The 7,695-nt window shown below is 39.8% G+C and overlaps 1 protein-coding gene across 4 annotated transcripts in view; it reads left to right on the top strand.

The window, feature by feature from the left end:
* The first annotated feature begins 218 nt into the window (after positions 1-218).
* The window catches only part of G2E3 (G2/M-phase specific E3 ubiquitin protein ligase), a 31,864-nt gene continuing 24,387 nt past the window's right edge, over positions 219-7,695 (top strand). For 2 of the 4 annotated variants that reach the window (XM_081937133.1, XM_081937131.1), the window contains exon 1: positions 219-352. The gene's annotated coding sequence lies outside the window, so the exon portion shown is untranslated. Of the gene's footprint in view, positions 793-7,695 lie in introns of all 4 variants that reach the window. The other 2 variants (XM_081937132.1, XM_081937130.1) reach the window with 1 other exon arrangement.

The raw sequence follows: 7,695 nt of genomic DNA, 5'->3' as shown, positions 1-7,695 counted from the left end.
CTGCTGACAAATTCACATGGCTGAAAAAGTCCACCCCCCCCCCCCCGGAAAACCTAATGGAGAGAGACGGAAAATTAGCCCAGCCTCTTTCGCCCTCCCGACATAGTTAGCCAATAGCAGCTAATCATCCAATCAAAGACTTCCTCACTACCAGCCCCTCCCTCCGCTCTAAGGATTCTATTCAGACCTTCGCAGTAGAAAATCGGTTCAATGGATGTAGCTTACAACGGAGAAAGGGGGAGGGGCTCTTTTCTTCCATTCGTGCCTCTATTTGTGACGCAAGCGGATGTCGGAGTTTGAATACTGCGGCGGTTATTTTCGAGCGGACGTGGGCGTGTTACGCGTCTTTGAGGTGAAGCTTCCAGATCGGGCTCTGTGTGCTGGGAGAAGGATCTGCGGCGGGGCGGCTGGGGCGAACTGCTAGGGCACAGAGAGGGTGAAGGGTTTTTCTGCGTAGGGATTGGTTGATTGATTTTATTGTACGGCGCTTCTTTGCACTCCGAATTATCCCTCGTGGCTTCGGAGGAGCTGCTCCGCGCGACTCCTTGGCTACTTTCCCTGGTTATACTAAGTTAGGGAGCTGCTCTCTATGGAGTAAGCCCGTCAAACTCGGCGAGATATACTCCCCGAAAGGTGAATGCTAGGATTAAAACAGGAGCAGTACAAAAGGAGAAATGGAGAAAAAAAGGGCTGCAGTTTGTTGAGACTCGGTCGCCTTAAAAGAAGAAATCCCGGAATCGAGGGTTTTTACTGTTTTGTTGCAGCGAAGCCAAAGACTGAGAATTTTTATGGGTAAGCGAGATTCCCCATCCCATCACCTTTTCCTTTCTTTTTTTGCCTCTTTGGGCAGTTGTTTACTCGCGTGTTGGTGCGTTCAAATCGGTCCTACTTCCCAAGTAACTTGAGTGAGAATTGCAGAAATAGGATGTATTTCTTTCCATTCTTGTTTGCAAGGATAAACATAAATAAGATTTAAAACTCTCTTAATCGATTATCTGCACTACTGAAAAATTTTGTTACAATCTGCCATAATAATCTAGATTCTATGATATCTGGTAGGGTTGGGTGTTTTTCCAGCTTTGGAGTGATGTGTTATTTTAGTTTTTAACTAGTTTAATTGTTGAATTATATGATTATCTTGTACTTTAATTGTTTATTGGGCCAGAGTCACATATGAGGTGGACAGCTATGCAAATAAATGTCTTGAATGTGTCACTAAAATCCAAAAACAATTGGCAGCTTTGAATATTAAGTTAGATAATAGATGAGAATGAAGAAGCTGAAATTAAAGCCCGATAACAGTGCTTTTGGTCAATACAAAAGCTGGACTGGAAGTAGTGATGCACAGTATTTGGATCTGAACAAAGCAAAGAGGTTGGGATCCATCATGAACACCTTTGTATCTGTTGGCTGCTCCTTAAGTAAATTGTGCAACTCTATAGTACCCATGTAATCTCAGGAAAATTGATACTCCTTCCTCGGTATGTTTAATCTTAAAGTAACTAAAGTGGGGGGAGGAGGTTCATTTACTCCCAGCACTGCATAGCCTATCTACCTGCTCATTATTTTCTCAGTATCTTTCCTCTCTTCACAGAGCTTTTGCTAATACTCAAATGTAACATATCTTAGCTTGTCCATCTCCCTGAAAATCTTCCCAGGACTTTCTCTGCCTCCCTAGAGCAGTGTTCCATAATTAGGGCAATTTCTTGCAATAAGTATATAACATGTCTGGTTTAAATATTAAAAACTATAAACTATTTTACTCGAAGTGTTGCTGATCTTTTCATGCATTCGTCTGAATGTTGACATCTGTGGTATTGGACTTGAATGGAGGTATTTTAATATACCAGGAAAAGGCTTTCTCCCTCCCCTGTTTTATTGTATAATATAATAATTCTTTGAATTTCAAGATAAATTCCTGCAGTGATTACCATTGTTTCAGTTATATTTTTGAATTATTTTTGTAAACATGTAAGAATTTGTATTGTAGGGTTTTTTTTTAATAGTAGCCTAAAATATTTTTCTCAAAGACATGGTCTTTGGTTAGAAAATGAGACAAAGGGCAGAGTAATTGCAAAAGACTTATTTTAAAGCAAGTTGCCATTTTTAAGAAGAATGACAAAAGTGGATTGACTGTTGTGGTTCTGAGATCTGATAGTGTTGGCTATATGGTGGTTCTGTCAAAAAAGTATTTACTTAAGAACATCTGGGCATCTAATATTACTGTATAGCCGTGATGGCGAACCTATGGCACGCGTGCCACAGGTGGCACGTGGAGCCATTTGTCGAGGCACGTGAGGCGTTGCTCTGTCAGCTGGCCAGCGTGCATGTGCACACTGGCCAGCTGACTTCAGCCTTCCTTTTTTTTTTTTGAATTTTTTTATTGTTTTAATTAAACAAAAACACAAAAAAGAATCATTCTTCATTACATCTTGTAGAAAGCGTGTTGATTGGTTACAAATAGATTTCGTGCGTTACTACCACAATCATTATTTATACTTCCTTCATATTGAATTGTACATTTTAAATCAAAAATCTTTATGTATTTTACTATCAATGTACCACCATTCTCATTGAACTAGAATTATTTAAACATGCTTTTATCTGGAATCATTTGTATTTAAAGACACAACCACCTACTGGCATTCATTAGCTATTTCAATAAACCTCCAATAGGTACCCTTTTATAACATATTCTAAAAAAAATCAATGATATCTAAATATTTCCCCCCCTTTCACCCCCCAACACTATTTAAGTCTTATATCCAATTGCTTTTACCAATGCCAACACATGTAGAAATCGTTAAACATTATCCATTAACATTTCCTTGTTATTGTAGTTAGCTAAAAATTATTTACTATTTATATCACATCTCCTCTCCTCACACCCAAGAAAGATTACATCTTTATAACAAAATCTAAACAAGAATTTATTAGTAAAATTAATAAATCTTTTTCCCAGGTCCCGATTTGTAGTTTATATCCAAGTTGCTTTTACTAGTTAAGATTATTATGTCATTATTATTATCATAATGAATTATTTGTTAACGAATAAACATTTAAAGAAACATTCTAAAAGCATCTACAAGGTCCTACTTATTAATCACCAAAAATTAACTAAGTTTTTTATTATCAACATTCATTATCAGCCTGTATCTTTCCAGTAACAAAACAATCTTATCTCTTTTGCCAGTTGTGTCAATTCTCTTATTAACTTCTTTATAAGGTTTTTGAAAAATTCTCTCCGCACTTTTTTGCTTAAAATAGTCTTGTTGCCCTTGAACTGGTATTGAAATTAGCATGTCTTTAATTATCAGACGTATTTCTGAAACTGTTTCTCTTCTTAATTCCATCATCAATTCCATATCTTGACACGAGGGATAGAGCTCCAGATTATCAAATTCACTTTTCCATATTCCCTTCTTTCAGCTTTCATTCATGAATGCTCCATTAGTAAGTTCATCTATTATCTTATCTTTATCTTTTATATCTTCATTCTCTTCTTTAATTTTCGGAACTCCAACCCCTTCATCTTTTGCTGTACAGACAATAGTCTACCCAACTTCTCAAATATCCCAAATCCTTCCAATATGTTTTGAATTCCAAACAAGAAAATCTTGAAAACGTAAGGTTTCCTCATCCGCATATTGATACATATTTCCAAAAAGGAAAAGAGAGGAGAAAGAAGAAGAAAAAAGTCTAAAATCCACTGCCACTCTAGCCTTCAATGTCTCTTATATATATAAAAGTACATTTATTTTAAATTGACTTAAACACAAGTTCTTTTAATTTTTTTCAAAAAGGAAGAGTTATATCTTTTTCTTTTCTTTTTCTTCCCTTACCAAAATATTTCACAAAGGCACCTGCAAAATGAACAATCCGTGTCCTTGGCTCCTTATCAGTCTCCACAAATAAGCTGCAAACCCTCCAGTTACAAAGTCAGTAAAATCAAAGGAAAAAGAACAAAGGATACATTGTTTCAAAAAAGGGGGAAAAACCCAAGTTCTGGCTTCCAAATGCAGATTCAACTTTCTCCTGTTTGTTTCAAGCTTATGGAAAACAAAGGTCTTTAAATGTCTTTAATAAAGTTTAATAAGCAATAGAAGGAAGGATTATTAGAATAAAAAAAGGTTTTAGTTCAACCCAAAAATAAGGTAGCAAAGAATAGGAGAAAAAATCAATTCACTCACTTGAGAAGAAATGGGAAGCATTACAATCAGTTCAATCCACATTGCTACAAAGAAAAAGGAAAAAAAAACTTTTTAAGGCAGTCCAATAAAAATAAATTTCACCGCTTTATTCTTTTGCTTAAAGGACTAATTTATCTTTTTAAAAAATTTTCTTTGGGCAATCATTCTCAAAGAAAAAAATCTCACCAGATGGACTCACTTTCACTGCCTTCTTTCCGGAGCCGCCTCTGACTTTGTCAGCCTTGGGCTGTCTGTTCACCGCCGGCTTGGAGAGCTTCCCTTGGGTCAATCAGGGACTTTGTGATATCCCTGAGACCAGCAAGGATTTGTCCCCGTTCACCGTTTCTTTGGGACGGTTTAGGTCCATATGGACCATGCAGCGGTAAAAGAATCAACGGTGGTCTCGGACTGTCGAGACCGCACATTGTGTCGTCGCGACATTGGCTTTTCTCTCTCCTGACTTCTTTTGAGGCTGTTTATCGCCCTCCGGAGGCTTCCCTGAAGCCTCCAAAGCGCAAAAAACTGGCCCTATGGGCAAACCCAAAGTTCAGGAAGGGACTTCCGGTTTGCTCGTAGGACCGTTTTTTGCTCTCCGGAGCCTTCAGGAGGCTTCCCTGAAGGCTCCGGAAGTCGAAAATTGGCCCTACGGACAAACCGGAAGTCACCATTCCCAAACTTCCGGCTTCCCAGTAAGTCCATTTTTGCCCTCTGGAGGGTGTCCAGGGAGGCAGGGAGGCTGTTTTCGCCCTCCCCAGGCTCCTAGAAAGCCTCTGGAGCCTGGGGAAGGCAGAAAAACTGCGGCAAAAGCAGAAGGGGTCGCTGATTGCGTGCATGTGTGCATATTGGGGAGGCACGTGCACATAGCATGGGTGTGGCACGCCGGCACACAACCCCCCTGTGCTCCCCCCGCTTTTGGCACGGCCAAAAAAGGTTTGCCATTTAATAGGTTATCTGATCTAGCTGGGCTGCTCCAGTATTTTGCCTATTTAATTGCTACCCAGGTATTAAAAGCAAATAATCCTATGCAGAAAAAAAGCCACTCTGGGAATAGGATAATCTTCTCATACCATTTGTACATAGAAAGGAGATGACATTTCCACCTTCCTAACATTTTTCAATGTCAAGAATATAAATGCTATAATAAAGCAGCAGAAAAGTTTGTCTAAATATAACATACTTCCTACAATAATCAACACTAAGGCAAACTCCTATGCAGAGCATAAGCATACTGATACTCTGCTATTTATATTCCTCAATATTTGATATTATGTATAGCACATTGCTTTGGATCATAGAAGTAATATGTCATCCCCATTATTTTGAATTTTTATAGTTGATCACATGATTACTTGGTCTAGCACAGTGGTTTCCAAACTTTTTCAGTCCACCGCCCCCTTAGTGCTACAAACTGATCCTCAGTACCCCCCACCCTGTGGTGGAATTCAAATTTTTTACTACTGATTCTGTGGGTGTGGCTTGGTGGGCAAGGCTGGGCGGAGACATGTGACTGGGCGGGTTGCACGACGAAAGGAAGATAGTAACAGTAAAATTCAAAACTGTAACAATTAATTGCACATTCAAAATCCAATTTAAAAACCCTTTTAGTTAATGTTAATTCAACAAAATTGAACATGATCCAGTGATACTAGGTTTTCAAAGTCTGATAGTCATTTTTCAAGAACCTTAGTATGTAACTTAGTAAACTGTAACATTTAGTAACTATTTCACTGTTCAGTAAATTCTGTGTAATACAGTACATGCCTGATCATTTACACACACACTGCTGCCTTTGGGGTTTTTTTTCAAAATAACAGGGTGGGGTGGGGGTAGAGAAGGAAGAAGACTTTGTTCTGTGGTATCTGCCATTTTAGAAATGCTCATTAGACTGCCCCACGTGATCTGTCTTTCCGTATTTCTCAATATATTGATGCCCAGTAGCTGGTCAAAATCCTAGTAGTACTTATGGAGCGATAGATGATACTATGACAAAATACAAGCCTTGCAGCTCATGTATACTCACACAACATAAGAATGATGCCATTATCCAGATTTATCTGTGACAAAGGTCTCACTGTGCATAAATATCAAGATAGGAAGGCACTTTATTAAAAAAAAACCTGCAGTGTTTTGACTCCATTTGGTTATAAAACATCTTGTTTGGCATACTGGGAACATTTGGACCGCATTTTCTTCTAATATGGGACGTTGTTCTATCATAATTTTGTTTTGCTTTGTTTTTTCATGTATGTGACAATATCCAACTTTAGACAGTATTTAGACTACTTTTTAATTTACTTTTTATTAAACAGTATATGTTGGAAATACTTATCCTTTTTCCACAATCTCCCCTATATTTCAGCCTTCAATGAGATTACTTTGCAACTCAAAGTTTGAGAAACCACCCCAAGTGCCCTTCCTCCCGCTCCTCACTTTTTAAGGCCACCTCTACGAATGGAGTGAAGAGGCAGAGGGGGGGCTAGCCTCTTCCCCCCCCCGCATGTTTATTTGTGTTGCATTTCTAAGGTGGGAGGGGTAGCGGCAGGCGAGAGTGGCATGTCCGTGTGGAGCAGGTGCAACAGGGATTTGGGGGTGGCTCCGTTGCAAACGCGTACTACGGCGCAATCCTCATGGAGGCAGCTCACAACACAGTCCCAAAAAGGGAGTCAGAAGTAAAGTCATTTATAAAAGCGCAAGAGAGGCAGGCAAGCAGGCAGGCAAGCGCTCTTGTGCAGTGACATCAGACTCGCTGAGTAATGCAGCACCAATTCCCAATCTGAAATGCAGGCCCAAGGACAGCCCCGTTCAATCCCGCAACTCTTCTCCGTGCACAGCACACGCAGAGTCGTATCGGAGAAATGCAAGCAAAAGGCTCTTCTCTTCTTTCTCTGCCCCCTCTTTGCCGCCCCCGGCCTGACATGCTTGTATGCCTCCTGAGCGAGCGAGCAAAAAATCCTTCCAGTCTTTGGGACATTAGACTGAATTTCCCCCCTGCCGGAAGTACTCAGATGACTGGCGGCCAACAGAGCCCCAGGCAGAATTGCACCCTGCGAGGGGGCGATCTCCAGCATTCCTCTGCCACCTCCTTTGCCTCTTAGCGTCCCCCTGCCGCCGCCTTGCCTCTTAGCGCCCCCCCCCCCCCCCCAAAGTCATCCCACTGCCCATTTTGGAAACCACTGGTCTAACACATTACATGGTGCAGTAGTAATTCTATATCAGGAATGGAGAAAAGCTTTTGTTTTCTGTATTTTATGAATAACCATAGTTATTAATATGTTTTGCCTACTTTTTCTACACTATACTAAGATCGTAATTATTCTTTTTGGTCAATTAAAATTAAGATTATTCTCTGGAAATTGCTCCAGGTTCTTTCGTTTTGATTGCTGTTGTCAGAGAAAAGGGGCAACAGCTTTTTTTCAACTCTACAACAGCCTTTTTAGATCTGCAGTTATCTGTGCATAATTTGCCAGGTATAGGTTTTGCCCCGTAAAACTACACAGAATATTAA

This window comes from Natrix helvetica (assembly GCF_964273705.1).
Source record: "Natrix helvetica genome assembly, chromosome: 1".
Lineage (NCBI taxonomy): Eukaryota > Metazoa > Chordata > Lepidosauria > Squamata > Natricidae > Natrix > Natrix helvetica.
This window is presented reverse-complemented; position numbering and strand designations above follow the sequence as displayed.